The 19499-nt window shown below is 41.2% G+C and overlaps 1 protein-coding gene and 1 non-coding gene across 2 annotated transcripts in view; both read left to right on the top strand.

Annotated features, from left to right (window-relative positions):
- Window positions 1-19499, top strand: part of LOC100227840 (uncharacterized) — a 192940-nt gene that overhangs the window by 66152 nt on the left and 107289 nt on the right. The gene's annotated exons all lie outside the window — the stretch shown is intronic.
- Window positions 6642-6712, top strand: MIR551 (microRNA mir-551). The gene is given in 1 exon segment (NR_049063.1): window positions 6642-6712. It is a non-coding gene; the product is annotated as a microRNA mir-551 (primary transcript).

The following is a 19499-nucleotide window of genomic DNA, read 5'->3' as shown; positions in this document are numbered from 1 at the left end:
AAATTGTTTTATTCTCATTTGAAATAAAAACACAAAAAAGCACATGTGACAGTAGGTTTTAGAACCCTTTTTGGAGTTTGAATCTCAGAGTTGTTTTCTCATATAATGAACCTCAGTACTTTACTATCTGTTCATGTGTTTGTATACATAAAATCCCCTTTAAATCATAAATGGATTAGGTCAAGTTCAGTCAAGGAAGAATCTTGTCCAAACACAGTAAATCATGAAGTCACACATGAAAAATAAGCTTTAATCCACTTAGCAGGTTCTCTGTACAAAGAGCTGTGAACCATTTTATGCACTGAGTGATGGGGTGTGGATGTGAGACTCCTGTGGGAAATTTATGAGTGGGTATTTGGGAGAAGGTATGTGCTGCAAGGGCAGGAACTCTCATTCTAGTATTTCTTTCTGGTTTTAACAGTAATGTGCATTTTTGGGTTTTTTTTGGGTGCTATTTGTTTTATTTTTTTCTTATTAATGTTATAGGTGGATTCTTTTTGCCAAGTGGACTGTGTAGCTAAGTCTAGTGCAGCTTATTGTTTCATTTGGAATTCCAATTTGCAATAGAAAATAATTTCTTAATGTCAGATTTGAATTAGCATATTTTTCTGTAATATATTTGAACATGCAAATATTGTATTCTAGTTTATGGTATCAGAATACCTGTTAAATACACTTTTATCTTCCCCTTCACTAGAAAAGTCATTGTTACCTGAAATATATTACTTTTGTTGGAGACGGATATTTTTCATTTTCAATTATTTGTTACATATAAATCTTTGCTTATAACTTCATGAAGCCTTCAGGCTGGAGGCATTGTTGAGGAAGAGTTATAGAAGGCAATAATTTTTTATATGTTCCTAATAAATGGAACTAGGCCAGGTAAGGGTATAAAAAAGTCAATCTGCAAGAAGCAAAGACGTGAAGCCAGTGGATTGCATTTGTGTCCTCATCTGAATAAGAAGTACTGCAAATGCTGCAGAGAGATCAAGTAAGGTTTGTTGTGCATGTGGGTACATAAAAAACTCAGTGGAAGGAGAATTCTTATTCTGGGAGAGTTATTTCTTTCTTCCAAGGAGCCCACGAAGGGGGTGTGTGCCAGGTGGTTGTGCCCAATGCACTTTGGTTTTCTTGGGTTCCAGATCTACAACAACCCCTTGGATCTAAGTCTGCAGCTGAATTGTGGATGTCATGTTTCACCAAGTGCACTTGAAACTATAGATCTCTTGGCTGTGTGAAGCTGATTTTCCTCATACAAACCCATGCAAAGAGGCAATTCTCATGTTCAACCTCACCGTGTGATGCCAGTGCCAACATTAAACCTGAACAGTTGCTGCTCAGTGCAGGGACAGAGCAGCCAGGACTATAAAAATATAATATATATTTATATATATTTATATATAAAATAACTATAATATGATAAGTATAATATACTATAATATAATATACTATAATATAATATAATGTAATACAATGTAATGGGAGGAGACTCAGCTCCTGTAAATCCTCCTGGCTGCCTTTGCCAGGGTTCTCTCCCTGGTGTTGGCAGCACTTGGGGACGTGTCCCTGTCACAGGCGCTGCTGGCACCGTGTCAGTGTGTGACTGTCCCGTTTGTGCCTCCTGTGGTTCAGTGGCAGCTTCTGCTTGACACCTGCACAGCAACAGAAACCCTGGTTTGTTTTCGCTGAGAACGCAAGGAGTTGATAAATTCAGAATTCTTACTATTGGAAATGATGGTTTTCAGGTTATTGGATACCCTGAGAAAAATGTGTTTGTGCTGGTGCTAAAGAGGGCGAGCATCAGGGTCAGCCTGGGCACAGACACAGTTGGGAGCTGTGGGAGAGTTCAAGGCTCCTGGTGTCAGGTATGGAAACAACACAGGAAAAAATGAAAATAAAACTCCATCTGGGTTGTTTTTTTTTTTTTTGTGGGGGGGGAAATTACTAACTCTTCCAAATCTAACAACTCTTAGACAGAAGCAGGGTGAGGATGAGTGTGACCTTCCCCAGAGTGGGGATGTCTCGCCCCTCCCCAGGTCAGGGTTTTGCTGCTGGGAGCAATGCTCAGTCTGAGACACTACCTGAAGAGAAAGATTAATGTGTCACTGCTGGCTTAAGTTGTCAAGCACGTAATATTTCTTTTTTTTTTCTAAAAAAGTAATTACTGGTGAAGTAAAGGATGGGTTTAGGCATCCAGAGGTTTGAACTGACATGAAGTATTTGGTGCTACTATTCTAAGAGGTGATTTATCCTGGTGGGTCCAGAAGGCTGGGGCAATGAAAATATTTCTGGTTACTTTTACTGCTTACCATGCATAAAATCCCTGAAAGAGAAGTATCTGAACCATCCTGAAGAGCAATACTGGAAAGAAACCCAGGATGTGTGGTTCCTTGCAGTTGGTATTCATCATCTCACTCTCATTGTTTTCTTTCTGTTACCTGGAAAATTCCAGTATACTGTGAATAATATTTACTGCTAGAACACCCCAACACTTTCACTGTGTTTTTAAAACTACAAGCTGCAGACCTGTAAATGAAGTGAAGGCAAGATGATTTGGCTGATTACCCATTTTCACAATGATAGGTTTCCTTGTTGCGTGTGAAAATGAAATGATGATGTTTAAGTCACGACTGCACCTCGGCAGCCTTTGAATTTGGATGTGCAGAGCTTTCCTTGAGGTAATATCAGAGCCTGGTAGCACAGAGCAGTAATTGATGGGACTGATCTGCCAGTGAACCCTGCAAGGTGGAAGGAGAATAGCAATGACTTGCAGGAGCTGCAGTAATGAGCCAGGCTGTGTTTTACTCTGCTTTTCAGGTGTCTGCAGCTGCAGGTTGCACAGACCAACCCTGTGCTTCACACCAAAGGGCATCCTCATCTAACCCCAGAATTTTAGTTTTCATTCATCCCAAATGGATCTATAAACTGAGAGATTTTATGGGTGGTATAATTGCTCTTGTATATACATTGTGCTAAAAAGGGATTTCTTACTTTCTTTTCATAAATCTTCCTTCTGAGCAAAATCCCTGTGGTATTTGGAGTGTTGCTTTTGTGTTGTTTCATACAAAGTTACAGGATTGTTTCTTGCATGTAAAAAAACAGGTTGTTTAACTTACTCAGGAATTTGAGAGAAAGAAGAGGTTCTTTCTGCTAAAGCCCTTAAACTAATAAAGTATAACCTATTATGTGTGGTTTAATATTAATACACTTATTTCTGAATGTGGCCATGGTATTTCTTCTACTGAAAGAACTCTCTGCAATCCAGTAGCTTCAAACAAGGGCTGCAAAATGCCAGACTCACATTCTCTTATTTCATTCCCTAGCCAATATATTTCAGATTTCAAATGATGCTTTTGCTTACTTCTTGATATAAAACACTTCACTTGAAGAGCACCTCTCCTTGGCATCACTGCTGAGGTGCTTCTGAGGACCCTGATGCTCCAGGAGGTGCCTTCCAGCAGGGCTCACCTGGGCAGTGCTGATGTTTGGTCCATGGTTTTGATCTGGTGAGGGTGGAGCTGTGGTGGGATATTGCAGAAGAACCACCAAGTCTGGTAGGCAGCGTTGTATGAGGTGTTTTCTCATGGCTTTTTTAATTCCTGTCTGTGAAGGTGCATGTGAGAGTATGATGTGAAGGCAGAAAATTGAGGGGGATTGGTGAAATTGGTGCCAGTTAAATTGAAGGAGCCCATCACTCTGCGTGTTGTGTAACGCACCAAGCATGGCTTGCACCGAGCTGTGGCAGCATGAGAAAAGTTGGTGTTTAATCCTTCATTCCCTTGGTTTTTCCCTGTCCTCTGCATGCATCTCCAGCTCTGGCAGCGCTGAGTTTGAATTTGTTTGTTAGAGTTAAGGTGGAAGGCGAGTTTGTGTTGCTGAAGATCAATGGCAGCACTTTCATTGACTTCATGGGGTGGGAAAACAGCACCCAGGAATGAGGGGTGGGGGAAGGAGTGATGGGCCATTACTGTTGGGATCTGAGGAGAGGTGGGAGTTAAAAGGGTCATGAAGTTTATGCATTATTGACAGAATACCCATAATGACTCCTTAGGAGCTATTACACAGTGATATGTGAAGGCCTTAGTTGGGGATGGTTTAATTTATGAATCATTTCTCTGATGGATTGCCTGCTCTGTCAGCCTGGCTGCTGCACTAACTCGGGGTTCTTAATTCATTATGGGAGATTTTATGCAAAGTAATTGCTGTACAACACCACTCTTCAGAATGAAATAATGTGGCTGCTTTCCCCCCGCTCCTGCTGGTGAAAGCTTTTGTTCACATTCTGAGCAGTGCCCCATTTGTGGAGTATCATCTGGAAAAGCTCTGCAAGGGAGCAGCTCTGCTGAAGAAAGGAGTCCCTGAAATGCCCAGTGTTTTTGCACTTACAGGTCTAATCTTTCAGGTTTCAGCTTCACTTCTGTCTAATGAAGTCTCATGTTAATTCTGGCAGAGGGAACATATTGAAATTCTTCCTTCACAAATCCTCCAGAGGAATTCAGAACTTGGTTCTGAAATATCAGGGGTGAAATTTAAAAAGGTCTTCTTATTATTTTGGTGTTTTTCCTTTACAGTCTTGAACGAAGCTCATAATCTTTCTCTGCCTTTCTCTTCTTACTGCAAAACAAACTTGCCCATGTGTCCTTTTGTTAGAGAAAGTGAAAAATTACTTTTTCAAGCAACACAAAATGAGGGAACTCAGTTTTACAGTGTGTGGAGCCCCCCAAAAAAGTACAAATGAGTTCTGAAAAATCAGACAAATTCTGTTCCCATCTGCAACGCTTGAATTGTGTGGCCCAGATGCAAGTTTTGTCTTGGGAAATCTCAAAAGAATACAAACTGAATTTAGAAGGATGGAATACAACAAAAGGCAAGGAGAATTGGGGTGCCTGGAAAAGAAAAGCTTCAGAGGGAGTGACCCAATTGTTTGGACTGACCCTATTGTGGCCTTCCAGTACCTGAAGGGAGTACAGTAGAGATGGAGAGAAATTATTTACAAGGGCCTGGTGTGACAGGGAATGGCTTCAAAATGAAGGAGGGCAGGGTTAAAGGGATATTGGGAAGCAATTGTTGCCTGAGAGGTTGGTGAGGCCCTGGCACAGGTGCCCAGAGAAGCTGTGGCTGCCCTGGGAAGTGTGAGGTTAAAATCCTGTTCTCCAAGGCCCGGAGGAGCTCATCTTCCACACACAATGCAGGGATGTTGGAGTCAGCCCCAGAATAGGAGGCTTGTTAATATGGTACATGCTTAATTTATTCTGCTCCTCAGGGGGTGAGTGGTGAGCCATTACTGAGCAAGAGCACAAACACAGAAATCCAAGGCATGGTTTGGATAGTTATTTTAAAAATCTTAATTCCTTCATTCTGCTTTCCTAATTCAAAGCAGGGATAGAACTGAACTATATTCTTCTGGGAAACACAAAAAAGGATTCCTCTGGGGGAAAAAATTCAAATTTGAATATAAAAATAACTCAAGTGATCCTTTTTCTTCCCATTAATATGTCCTATTTTTGAAGTCTAGAGATGAAATCTTGTAAGTTTTTTTTTTTTTTCTTTTTTCCTTTCAAATAACTGGATGAATAACTAAAAAGTGCAGTCCCAGAAATCTTGTAAGAGGGTACAAGCTCTTCTGCCTTGGACAAGATTGATGAGGTTAGCCTGACTGGCAAGTGTGCAGTTTACATGCTAATAGCAAGTAGGTTGTCTTGCAGGGAGAAAATGCATTGCAAAGTAAGTGTGGAATGTTTATTAGTCCCATTAAAGTGCAAGGGAGACAGTACAGATGATGTAAGAGGAATGCTGTGCAGGAAATATCAGTCACAAAATCAGGCACGTGTGTTTCTTGGCCAAAACCCCTTTGTTTTGTAAGGGGTCTGTGAGGCCTGGGTGCACACAGACATCACCCTCATCATCCTCACCTCACGCTGGTCCTGATTTACTAAAATATGAATATTGATCTATTATCGATAGCCAAATGAGATGAACAAAAGCTCTCTAACAGTTTAACGTTAGAAAGTGTATGTTTTTTACAATGGCCAGGCAGCACATGGGATAATTCCCTAATGCACAGTGCAAAAATCACAGGTCTTACAAAGCCCTGTTACTACAAAAGTCTTGAACACACAAAATATGAATATTCATATTCTTGTCACTTCCTCTGCTCTACTTTGTGTGCTAATTGGCAAAAAGGCTATTAAGGCTATTCTGTTCTCTGAATTGAGTCAAGGGTCCATTTTGGGGAGGGAGTCTCCAAAAGAAGAAGTAAAATAAGTCTTCCTCATTCTGACCTTTTTACCTTTTCAATGCATACGTGGCAAATGAATCCTTGTAGTTTTCCTGTGCTCAGTGGATTCCTCAAATATGAGAAGTTTGCAACTACTTTGTGTCCCTGAAATCTGCTTATCACATTCTGTTTCTCATGATAAGCGCAGCTACCCAAACATAAAGTTGACAAGCAATGAGTTAATAGATCCTGGATATCTTCTCTAAGATCCAGCTACTGTTAACTATGAGCAAAACCCATTTATCTACTTCCACTAACTCAGCAACATCTAATTTAACCATCATCTTAACTTCCCTAAAATTCTTAATTCTTCAAAATTAATGTCTGGAGGAGCAGACTCTGCCCAAGCAGCCCCATGGCTCCAGAAATCAAGGGTGGGTAAGACCTGGTGAGCAAACTCTAAGGCGACCCATACTTGGTTTCAGGTGCTGTGGGCGCTCGTCTCCGCCGGGTCCCGATGCTCCCACTAAACACAGGACAGGAATTCTGCTCCTCCCCTCTTCCTGCAAAGCCTGGGACGAGGAAAGGTTGGATGGAGAGTGCTGAGAGCCTTCTGCACTGGGAGATACCAGCTTTCCTTCTGTTGGTGGGGAGGGTTTGAAATCTCGCCGTCCTTCTTGTCGCGTGAGTTGTAAATTTAAAGGGAGATTTTAAGGCACAGTGATTAGAAACAAAATGAAGTTTATCCTATCCTGAGGCTTCATAGATGCTACAATTTTTTGTGGAAAGCACCTTGGTATCATTGGCTTCAGCTTCTTTGTTTCCTTCTCCGTTTTACGTAACTTACTAAAATCAAATGTGATGAATTTATGTTACTGTAATTTTAGGATGTGGAAGGGGATTATGTTCTTTTTTATGCTGCACCTACTTTTCTCTAAATTTTCTTGAAGCAAATTCAGTTAGCTCTCCTTTTGAGAATGCCAGTTTTATACAAGAAACTCATCAAAAATATCCTGTAGTAATGACTGATTGTCTTATCCTTCCAGTACCCAATCTTAATTTCTGAAGTTTGTTGGACAAACTGTTTAGTTTTTCATTCAGCACAGCTAAAGATTTACTCACATTCCTATTTGGCAAATTAGAATGGAAATTTCCAGCAAACTATTGTGGTGTCATCAGCTACAGATAACCAAGGGAAAAGCTGGCAGGAAGCAGAAGGAGTCTGTGATGCCTGGTATTGAAAAGAGTTATTTTTCCCAGTGATTGTGGGTCTTATCCTTGTTAATATTTCTCCTGGTTATGGATCTGATTGTATTTGCCTGTGCAGGTGCCTATGCACTAATTATTCTGATATATCTTGGGTTTTGAGTCCCTTGAAACAGGTGACAAATGTAGTGGACCAAGGAATCAGCACTTTGCTAGAGAAAATCCACTCCATGTCTTTGGGTTTTGGTTTTGCCTCTGGGTACAGACAGAAAAATATAACTCAAGGAAGGATGGACAAATAAAAGCATCCCTTATATGTTGTTGACAATAATCTCAAACAAAACAAGCCACCTGCTCTAAATATGCTCCAGAATTCACCATCAGCGGCTTTCCAAGCTCAGACACTTAGAAAATAAAGAAATGAGGAAAGCCTTACATTGATACTTCACTATAGAAATTGAAAGCTCAAAAATTGGAAGACTCCAGTGAGAGTTTTAAAAAATAATGAAATAAAATCACATCTCTGCATGCCATTTATCCACATCCTTCCTCATTTCCATACTGGCAATCAAAATTATCTGCTCCCCAATCCTCTGAACAGGCTTTTCCTGACTCTTCCTCTTTTTTTTTTTTTTTTTTTTTTTTAATTGCCCTTATTCCTTCTGGCATGTAACACAGGGTATTGACTTTTTTCTTACCTCATACTTGAGGTGTAATAGTTTTCAGATACATGCTTTTCTAAAAATATAAAATTTTGGGTAGTATATTTTGAAAGCTGATTTACTGTTTTTCTTTTATTAGCTTAAGGATTGGAAGCTTTGGATAGATTTTCAAGTGTTTGATCTTTTTTTATCTTTTTTTATTTTCCTGGGAAGATGACAGTTCATGGCAATCAGTGAGCTTTATCTTTCTGGGTTTTCTGCAAAATAAATATCTCTTTATGTGAAAATATAGCCCACATTTTAAACAGGGGCCATTTCAGAAAAAGCCATACATAAAAAAGTTTTGAAACAATGGTAATGATGAATGATAATCCTTAAAAAAAGGAATCTAAACTTCATTCTCTCCATTTTATCAGGGCAGATTTTACAATTTGAAAGGAGAGAGCCAGTGTAATATCTGGGATTTGTAAATGAAATCAGGAGGTCAGGCATGCTCAGAAGTGTGAATGGATGTTGGTGATGGAGAGGGCTCATAAGGAAGGGAAACATTTCTTTGTTTATCTGTTGGGCCCCTTTCCCCCCTCTTTTACACTTTTTTGGGTTTTTTTTGTTTGTTTTTTTTTTGTCTGTGCTCAGCCCTCCCAGAGTGTGTGCTGTTCTTGGTATCCCTGCCCAGGATGGAAGGACTGGAGTTCATTGCAGCAAGGCAGCACCTCACATCTTTTGGGTGTGGAGGAGCTTGGTAAATCTGTGACACATCTAAAAGAGGTATTACTTACTGTCTTTTGAAAGATTTTGACTGTGCTGGAGAATTATTTGTAAGAATTAATCCCATTCCCTTTTCCCAGCGAAAAGGGGATGTCTTGCCTCTTTGGAAAGCATTTAACCATTCAATTAGCAAGTTCATCTGGAAGCATGTGAAAAAAGACACAGGAGTCCTCCTGGGCATGCTGTATGAATACCAATGTATTAATTAAAATCTACTTAAATATGTCAGTATTGTGCAGTTAGGGCCATATCTTTTATATCATAAAGTTCCACTGTACACAGACAGCTTTAGGTGTTTATCTTCTAAAAAGCACTTTATTTCTGGGATATGTGTGTAAGATTGGAAGGCTCCTGGGTTTATAAAAATGTCTCATTACTGCAAAGAGCCATATTGTCTCTGCAGCAGGGAGATCTGCTGCGATGCCCCACGCTGGGCCCTGGAAAGGCAAGGCCTGTTTGGGTTTGTCCCTCTGGGCTCCCTTCTTTGTTTAAACTGCGAAACAACACAGTGTAAACACGCGGCTGAAACAGCCAAACCCAAATGTAACCTATTAATTTAGTTGCTTTGGGCTTAGGTTTTTTGAGATGCTCTGGAGTGCGTGTTCCCAGGCTCCCTGGGCTTTGTTCCGAATCAGCAAATCTGCCCCTTTCTCCTCCCTCACTGCAATGATCTGTTCCAGCAGGCTCAGGTCTTGTTGTCACCTTACCCCCTTCACTTTCTCTTGCTTTCTCCTGTTCTTTTTAATTATCCTCCCTTTTTCTCTAGAGAACGTCCTACTCAGCTTCTAAAAAATTGCTATTTTGGGACCCCCAATCCATGTGAACTTACAGCTAGAACAGATGCTCGTCCTTTGGAGTCCATATTTCCCCGACCACTATTATGAAAAAGACTAAAAAAGACTAAAACCCAGGATTTCCCTGCTGGCTACTGGCAGGAATCCAGGAGAAGGATTTTTGGGGGGAAAATCAGCAGCTACTGCAAGGCTCATGCTAAATTCCAAGGGTGGGAGACCTCACTTAATACTCTCAGTTGTGGCTTACAGTAAGTAGGAGGGTGTCATGGAGGGTGAAATTGGGTGCTGTGCTGGAAAACATTTAAAACATGCTGGATTTTATTTTCATTTAATATTAATATGTGCTGAAGGTGTTTAAAAGGTGTATGGACCTGGCACGTAGGGACATGGTTTAGGGGTGGGTGTGGCAGTGCTGGGTTTAAAGGTTATACTTGATGAACTGAGAGGTCTTTTCCAACCCAAAATGTGACGATTCTACGGAAATCCAGTGAATCCTACGGGCAGGAGCATCAATGCACCAGGACACACGTTCAGCCCCCAGTGCCACATCCCTGTGCTCCTTTCCCTTTGGTGCAGGACAGGGAGCAGTCACAGTCACAGGTGTTTCCCCTGTGCTGCCTTGTCACTCTCCCTTTAAGCCCTTCGTGCCTTCTGTGTTGCTTTATAAAGTTCATAAAGTTTTCCCATTCCATTTGCTGTTGCTAGGTGCTGGATTTTTTTTTTTCCTCCATTGTGCTTGTTATGAAGAAGCCTTCAGCAGGCTAAGAATATTTTATAAGGTTAGAAAATGGTGTTAAATGTTAATTAGCAGTTGCATAATCCCAGGTGGCATCCTTTCACATGCACTCGTCAATTTTTAATGAGTGTCACTCGTGCACATCAAACTCAAAATTAGCTTTCTTTCCCAAGTACTCTGTTTGATTTTCACACTCACTTCCCCTCCCCTTCTCCTTTGATGTTACTGACACAATATATCATGCTGGCATTTGCTTTGGTTTCATCTCCAATGCATATTGTCATGTAGCTAGTTAGTTATCTGCAACATAGACACACATTCCTACCCGCAGGAGCGCCCTTCAGAGAGGCACAGGATGAAGCTTGACTTTTATTTTTCCCTTCTTAGGCATATCCTCTTGTAGCTGCAATAAGGAAAACCTGATGCAGACGTATTTTTGGTTTTGATCTGAGAATTTCTGAATGCTGGAGCTGCTCTCTGAGCTTAGCTGGAGGTGCCTCTCACTGATCTGCGTTGCATCTGGGGGTGGTTCATCCAAATTAAAATTTGGAGCAAAAAAATCTCTGTGTACCCTGGAAATTTATCACCAGCTAAAGGCTAAAAAGTGTTGTACTTCTAACTGGTGGGATAATTCCCCCCATTATCAGTGCCTTGTGCTGCTATAATAGCATGACCGCTCAGAGGTGGAAAGGAGATTTTTATCCCCAAAAACACCACCAGCCCAGCACAGGAACGCCCTCAGGGGGTGGTTTGGTTTCTCAGCAGGGTCAGGAGTGGCAGTGCCCAAGGCCAGGTGGTTTGCAGGTGAAATAACCTGGTTATTGCTGAGCAAGCTGGGCAGTGTTGCCCAAACAGCTGGGCTGGGAGGAGGTGCTCACTTGGAGATGGGTGCAGATCAAAGGGCAGCCAGGCTGAGCTGATCCCAGCTCCTCTGGACTCCATCTCTGGCCTTCCTCACTGTGGCAGAGCTGGAAACTCAAATCTGTTCAGTGGCCTCACTGTAAATAATGGGCCAGCAGAACAGAAGCCCAGATAACTGAATTTTCACTGCTGATCATTTCCATTCGTCTTCTTGCTTGTTAAAGGCTAAACTCCCATCTCCCTCCCCTTCCCCCAACAGCACAGCTTGGCCCTTAGCTTCTGATTTGATCATGGAAGTAATTTCACTTTGGTCTGCATTTTGCTTTGATTTTTATTTGTTAAGGAAAGAGTTCTTCTAAGCATTGGGATGATTTTGTTTTGTTAAATGGAGTTGTTAGCTCACTTGGCAGGAAGCTCTGTACAGACTTTGCTTTGATTTCCCCCAAGAATACCATGTGTTTGTAAAATATTGGCTTCTTGACACCATAGTGCCAATGACCTCTCTTTCCAATGAACAAACTCAGCTTTAAATTATTTTTATTAATCAAGATTTTATCTCTTACCAGAGATTGACAGTTTTCCAAAATCTTTTTGACAGCTACTGTTCCATGCAGGAGGTGAACCAGAATTAATGATCAAGGGTTAGGGGGGCCTGATTCCTGCTGTTACTTCCCAAAATGTAAATGGGGGGGGGCAGCTTGCTGATCCTCCTGTGCTTACACCAGCACAAATGAGATTAGAGCCCAGTCGTGTATCCAGGAAAATGAAAATGTCACGGCAATGACTTGTGTCCAACTTGTGGAATAAACAGATCAAGCAGGAGTAATTGCGTTTCTCCTTCCCCCGCTCTGCACACAGATACTTTTCACTGTCCTTTGATGATCTCTACAGAAAATGTAGATGATAATAAATATTTCCACACCCTTTGCTAGTTTGCAAGAGTAATGTAGCCACTTAGAGAGAAGAAAGTGGCGAGATAATATACAAGGTGTTGAAGTGCCAAAATACCAGTGTATTTTCTGAAAGCTTAAAACTTAAAATGTGGGATTTGTTGTTTCGGGGTTTTTTTAAACTTACAGTAGTAAAAGAGGAATAAAAAAATGCTGTTTGGTCTTTCTGGTTTGGGTTTTTGGTGTGTTTTTTTTTTTTAAACCCAGCAGAACAGAGAAGCTGGCACTGTCCAAGGAGGCAGCAGGGATAAATCAAATTATGCCACTCTGCCAAGTCCCTCAACGCTGTCCTCCAGTGCAAGCAAAGATACAAAATACTCAGCTGTGCCCACTGAAACATATTGTGCTTTCATATTAGAGTTCTTAGAGCACACAAGTCTTAAAACATAGCTCTAATATCAATTAACCTGCTGTTGATGCTTTGTGACAAAGCTTTTGTGATAGGAACCCAGCCTGGAACTTACAGCTGCTCTAGACCCGTCTGGAAACTCAAATACAGTGGATGACTCGAGGAGGGAAATGATCACTGAGTTTTTCCCCAGCCTGGATCAGAAGCTGAATGTTGGAGATGGAACGAGGTGATTTGCTGTAGTGGGATTTGGAGCCCCCAGTGGGTTTCTTAAAAGCTCTGACCATAGCACAGCATTTCTTAGGGTTTTCTTTGACTCTCCCTGTCACCCTTCAGGTTTTCATCCTTTCTTTCCAAGAGCTTTGGACTGTCCATTGAAGCTTTGAAGAGCGAGGTACCATTAAAGAGGATGTGGTTTTTAGGCTGTTTTTGTTGGCACACTATCAGAGACAAATTATCAGCTGCTTCTGGAAGATCTCCAGTCATTTCGTGTGCATTTGTGACCAAGCACGCACTGCCAGGCATTTGCCTCCTGAAAGCAGCTTATTTTTCATAAAATAAGCTGTCTGCTGAGCTTTGTGCATCAGCCCTAAAATGCTGCCTGAAGAGCCTGGGAGAAAGCAGCAGCAAGGTGCTCTCAGAGCTTTACTTCATGTCCTGTTTCCTGACTCATCATTAGGTCTTTTTCAACACACCACACCTGCTATAATAAGTGAAACCTATTCATTTGGAGGGGTTTTTCTTTTCTCCCCCTCCCTGATTTTGAATTATGATTTTCTTAATGTAAGATACTCTTGCTTTCCAAGAGACAGAAAATTGGTTGCTTCTGCCAATGTTTGGAGTTATAAACCATTGCTTAAACTTTATGATGGCATTAATCCCAGTGTATAGATTGTTACTGTAGTTAAGGACTGTCATATCAGCTTTTACAGCCCTTGGAGTTGCTTCAGGCCATTAAGCAACAAATTGTCTGTAAGAAATAATTTGTTGCATTTCTCGTACCTTGTTTTATAATTAAAGGTATTATATTTAATGTTATGCTTGCCTGGGTTCGGTTGGCACCCCCAGACAATGCCACCAGCTCTTCAGTCTGTGTAACTGGCCAGTTATTCCCTCTCTTGGGAATGTACCTTGCAGAAGGTGATGTGGATTTTGGAACAATGGAATTGCTTGTTGAAATTCTGAGTCCAGCAATCTCTGTTCTTGTGGTTGGGTTTGTTTTTTAGCCCATGACAGGCAAATGCAGACTTTTGATCATCCATTGGCGTGTCAGTGTTGAGTTTTGTGAATGCATGTGCTGGCTTACAGAAAGTTGTGGCAGAAGAAGGATGTCAAAAGACAGAATTACTGCAGAAATTTAGTTATGGAATAAAATTATTAACTAAAATTAGAGATGTGATAAAACTAGAGTATGGCCCTGTTGTGAATGAACACTATGGAGATGTTTCATGTAATCTCACTTGCATTGTGTTAAATCCTATTAAATCAAACTCTAATTGACTCTAAGCTTGTTCTGGGTGGGTTTTGTTCTCCGTGTTTACAGCTTGTTTTGCCAAAGAGAGGAATAAGGGCTTTTTCAGCCATAATAACTTTCATTGTAGTTTAAAGGAGGAAGAAGCCAAGGCACAAATTCTCAAGGCACAAGAGGTCGAACAGAACTCGTTTAGCAGTAGCAATATTGACTCCCTGTGTGTGCTATTGACAGCAAGGTCCCTCCTGCACATAAAAAACATTCCTGCCTCCATCCAGGCACTGGTGGGGCGAACACACTTCTCTTTAGTCAGGCCTCACTCACTTTTTCTCGATTGATTCTGCTGGTTCATTAGAAAGAATTCAGTTTCTCTGGAAATGGGCTGAGAAATGCCCCAGGAGCATCTCTGAGGAAGGGCTGAGAGTAATGAACAATTACACTGCATTGCATCCAGGATCCACCTGGAGCTGGAGATCACAGGGCTGGAAAATGCTCTGAGAAAAGGTAGGAAATGTGTTTGATGGTTCTTTCCTTCTTCCTGGACCGTCTCCTAGTCTGGCTCACTTTGAAGCAAAGGCTGGATTCCAGCCACGCCGGGTGCTCTGCTCCAGACAGGTGTTAGCATTTCACAGTTACTGATTTGGGCAGGATGATTGAAAAACCTGTTAAAAATGCCTTTTCTCCTTCTGCTGTTAGACTGAGGAGCCAGCAAGCCCAAGGACAGTACTGCAGAGAAAGCAGTGGGGTGAACTCCTCTGATTTTGATGGAGCACTCCATCGATGTGATGGACACCACCCAAGGAATCTGCCTGAAGCGAGATGTGGATTGGATTTTTTTTTTTTTTCCTTATTACTTAGAGAATTGGGAGGGCTTTGCATTCTAGTTAGCCCAGAAAATTGTAAATTTGTTGAAAGCTTTTGGTGACACAGGGAACAACAAGGACGTAATTTGGCTCTGTGGCTTTCAAGCAGGAAGGTGGGAAACTGATGGGTTTGATTTTCCTTTTAGGGGAATGTAAATCAGAAATAAGCACTGAAATCAGTGAGCTACACAAATGTAAAAAATGGAGAAAGCAAAAAGCAAGCCTGTCCCATTAGCATTTTACTTGTAAACTCAATGCATCTGATAAAAAAAATCATTTAGAAATAATAAACATGCCATTTTTGCAGTCACATTTCAGAGCAGAACCACACTTTGTGGGCTATAATTGTGACCTACATTTTGAATTATTTGATAAGGCTGACCCCCCATGATGATCTCAAATTAAAATCTTATAAATTACCACTTTCTGGCAAATAGGCTTGCTGTTATCATTTCACTCTGACATTTATTCTTTGCTATGGGTCACTGCTTTATTACTGTAAGAGCTTTTGGCCAAGTGCTGTTCCCAAAGCATAGAAAAGACGTTAAAGGTTAATTTCTTGCAAACTGTGAGAAAATGTTATGTCTCATTCATTTAGACTTGCATTACTGAATTTGCATTCTTTTTATAGTATGTGTATTAGTATGTAGCTAAAATCCCTCGCAGCAAATCAACCAATAAATTGCACTGAATTGCAGTGCAGTAATGAATTGCTTGTCATTTGGTTTCTAACAACAATAACAAGAAGGTTTTTTATGCTCTTGGCCAGACAATTGACATATTCTCTGGTGGCGTAACTCTGGAGTCTTTGGAGCTCTGCCTGCCGAGGACTTGGCCCAAAAGTTGCAAGTGCCATAAAAGTCCATCGTCATGTCCTCATCTGATTGTGCCTGGGGCTGGAGCCTTGCCATAAAAAATTCTGATGATGAGAGCTCGTGTTTGTCTCCACTCTTCATTGGGTATTCAAATGGACAGGCAATTCCCCTGGAAATTAGCAGCTGTACCTCAAAGGTAGAACCATTCCTGGTCAGCCAACACAAGAGCAGATGGGCTCATTCCCCCCAGGAAGAGCCCTGTGAAGTGTTTGTGCTGCATGTAAACAGGATTCATGTGGGATTTGGCATGGGGGCTGTGTGTGGAGGACTCAGAGGGATTTACCAGACCTGCCTTTCGGGTGGTGACAAGGCCAGAGGGCAGCAGGAGTGCTCTGGATGTGCCTTCTGAAGGCAGTGTGTCCTTTGTGAGGGCTTCTTCTGGAGGTATGGCTGTCTCCCTTCTGGTGGGAAATGCAGGGAGCTGGTCCTTGTCTCCACACTCAGGTGGTACCAAGGAGGAGCTGCATGACTCTGACTTCGTGCTGCCTGTGCAAGCACTTCCCTGGGCGACTGGAAGTGTCCTTAGAAAGCACGGGGGTGGTGGCAGTGATAACTCACCCACACACACCTGCATCCCTCGGTCTTACTCACAGGAGTGAAGAGGAGGAGGGAGGGAAACACTGACACAGCTTTTTACCAGGCAGAAATGATTAAAAGAATGAATCATGGTTCTACACCGTGTGAGAGATCACTGGGAGCTCCCTGAAGATTTAGGTTAATAAAGTCACAGACCTTGTTTGTCTCCTTGCCCTTTGGAGACTGGCACCTCCCAGACTTTGCCGTGGCACCAGCGCAGGCAGGCGAGGTGTTTTTCACACTGAGTCACTGAATATTCCACTTTTGCCTTGGTTGTTGACTTGTATTAGTCAGTTTTTTGTTTGCTAGCTGGGTTAGCATGCAGTTTCTGCTCAGCATCGGGAAACATCTGTGGGATCTCTCCCAAGGCTTTTGTCATTACTGCACCATCTAGTCCTAATTCTCCCCAATCATTTTGGCAATCATGCAGTCTCCCTCTGCTGCCAAGCTTGGAGGCTTCAGTAAAGAGCAAATTAAATGTGTAACCTGCGTGTAAGGAAAACCTATATATCATAAAGGCACTGCTTCCCTCTGCTCTGTCTGACTCAGTGGTGCAGTCTGGGGAGGACGGGCTGGGGTAGGATCATGCAAGGTTGATTCATGCCAGCTTCCACTTGTAATTTTGAGTTCTCAGGGAGGCTCTCCCTGTGCCTGACACCAGTGGGTGGTTGTTGCCCACTCCAGGTTTGATCCTGGTGGTGCTGGAGTTGATTCCCAGTGAGTTTTGTGGCAGTTCAGTACCAGAAATGGAATTAGAGCCTCATTCCCGGCACTGGATGGAGGTTCAGGATAAAACCAGTGAAATGTTCTCTCTCAGGCTGTACTGTGCTGTGGTGATACACAGCAGGGAGCACATACACAATGTGTACTCACATTCTACTCTTTTGTGGCTTCACTAGGGTTAAGGTAGGAATTGGAGCTTTATGTGTGTCCCTATTTAACCATAAAATAAATCTGACCTTTGGAGAATTTATTTTCTTCAGTGTGTAAGCATATTGTGTCCATGTCTTCATTTTGACTTGGAGTTTTATTTTGAGTCAAGCTCTCTGGTAGATGTCAGTGAAGGATGTAGAACCATGGTTATGAAATTCAATAAGCCACTGATATGATTATAATAGCCTCAGCAAATAGCTGTGACACTCAGCCCTCACAGAGTTCATTTTTTCATTCTCATTCTTACCTAAAGAAGTGCTAATGAGAACATTTTAGAGTGACTTCTATAACTTTTCTCTGCTTTCTTGGAGGTTTAGTTTGGATTTGTAAGACAGCTTTTTTTTTATGAGGTTTTTTTTTTTTTCAAACATGGGAACATCAGGGACTGCAAGGAGAAAAATGATAGAAACATGTTGGAGATTAAAATAGATCAGTATTTGGCACTTCATGCTGCTTAATTAGGAAAACATTTAGTTCTTTTAAATTTAATTATTTGGCTGATGTAAAGAACTGTAAGGATTTTTCCATTAAAGATCTCATTGTACATCAATATTCACATCGATTTTTGGCATCGTTTGAGATCATGCACATTTTCTCCAATGTATCCACAAATTGTTGTACCTGTGCCAGTCTCACTGACAAAGGGGTCACCTGGTGGGACCTTCTCGAGAAGATCCAGCCTCGTGTGGGTCAGGTATTTCCTTAAACTGCCTTAGGAACTCTGCAGCTGAGTAAGGAAATACATTTGGGGATGGATCATCCAGCCATACTGCAAACTGTGTTAAAGAATAATCAAAGAAAGTGCCTTGAGCTTAGAATTTTATCACTTTGATGACAAAATTATCAGTGCATGCTGAGTTGCCCGTGTCAGTTGTGTCAACTCTAAATTTGGAACTTGTTCTGTTTAAGTGACAATAGCAAATAATCCTTTTTTTTTAACCTTAGTGGTAATTAAATCTTTATCTGATTTAATTCTGATTTTTTTCAAGCTTTATCATCTAAGTATTAATTCAAATTAAACAATTCAATTTTTTCATTGCTGAGAGGATACACAGTTGTCTTACATCTGGAAGAAGTTGGGTTTCCTTATTTTCCTGGAGTCCTCAGCCCAAACTTGCCATAAGAGAAAAACTGTTTGGATTTAATTTTAAAAACAAATAATGAATGGAAAACCCCATTCAACTCCTTTAATAACTAAAAAATAACTGATAAAGGATACAGACTGAAAACTGATTTGTCATGAAGTGCATGATGGGAATAAATGAATTTTTTGGGGGGGAATGAAATGTGATCCTTTCAAGACCTTAAGGCAGGAGAAAGGGTTTCTGTGTGCTGGTGAAGTCAGGCTGGTGCCAATTGCCAGTTGAGTGAATTAAGGAGAATAATGAGTGTCTCCTTTCGCTCTGTTCTGCTGCCTTGCTCTGCAGCTGCTCCCAGCCCCTCATGGGGGATGTCTGTTACCTGGTTCATTGATGGGAGGTGTATGAATGTGTCCTCTAGGTAAACACATTTCTATTTTAAAGGGTGCAGAAACGGTGCCAAGTTACAACCGAGTGATCAAAATGTGCTCCCAGCTCTTGGTGTGGTTTTTGGCTCATTGATTTGGTCTGTGGCTGGCTACAGTAGATTTAAAACCAGACAAGTGAGGCAGTGGAAAATAAGGGAATATCCTACAGTGGCATGGGCTGGCCAGATGTTGCAACAGGGTTTTTCCTGCTGTAAATATTGTACAATCTTAAATTAAAAGGGAGATTTCAATTTACATGTTAAGTAGTGAGGATACAATCTGTAACTTCAAAATAAAAAGGCAAAAATTCAGTATTAAGCATAAGTATTCAGTGTTAAGGCTCCTGAGGTGTTTGCCTAGGTTATTATTCTTTTAAGTTTAAATACACAGTTGTACTTCTGGAAAATCACTTGTACAGACATGCTACTTCTCTTTGGGTAATGATGATTTGCCACCTTTTATTTTATCTTTTGGATGTCCAGGATAGTAGCATTGGCACACTGAAACAAAATCATATTTCTTATAACCTGTTTCATTCTCTTTAACAGCATTTGCCAAGACAAAGAACAGTACATTTCCAAACTACAAAGTACCCATATGTCCTTAGGAGAATATTATGAAACTAATGAGGAACATTTCAATAACTTCAGTCACGTACTCAAAGGAGGCAGAAGCAATACATTGACCAGTGAAGTACTTATATAAGGAAAAAAATGGCATTTTCTGTGTTA

Source organism: Taeniopygia guttata, chromosome 9, assembly GCF_048771995.1.
Source record: "Taeniopygia guttata chromosome 9, bTaeGut7.mat, whole genome shotgun sequence".
Lineage (NCBI taxonomy): Eukaryota > Metazoa > Chordata > Aves > Passeriformes > Estrildidae > Taeniopygia > Taeniopygia guttata.
The sequence above is the reverse complement of the archived record's forward strand: the minus strand, read 5'-3'. Positions and strand labels throughout refer to the sequence as shown.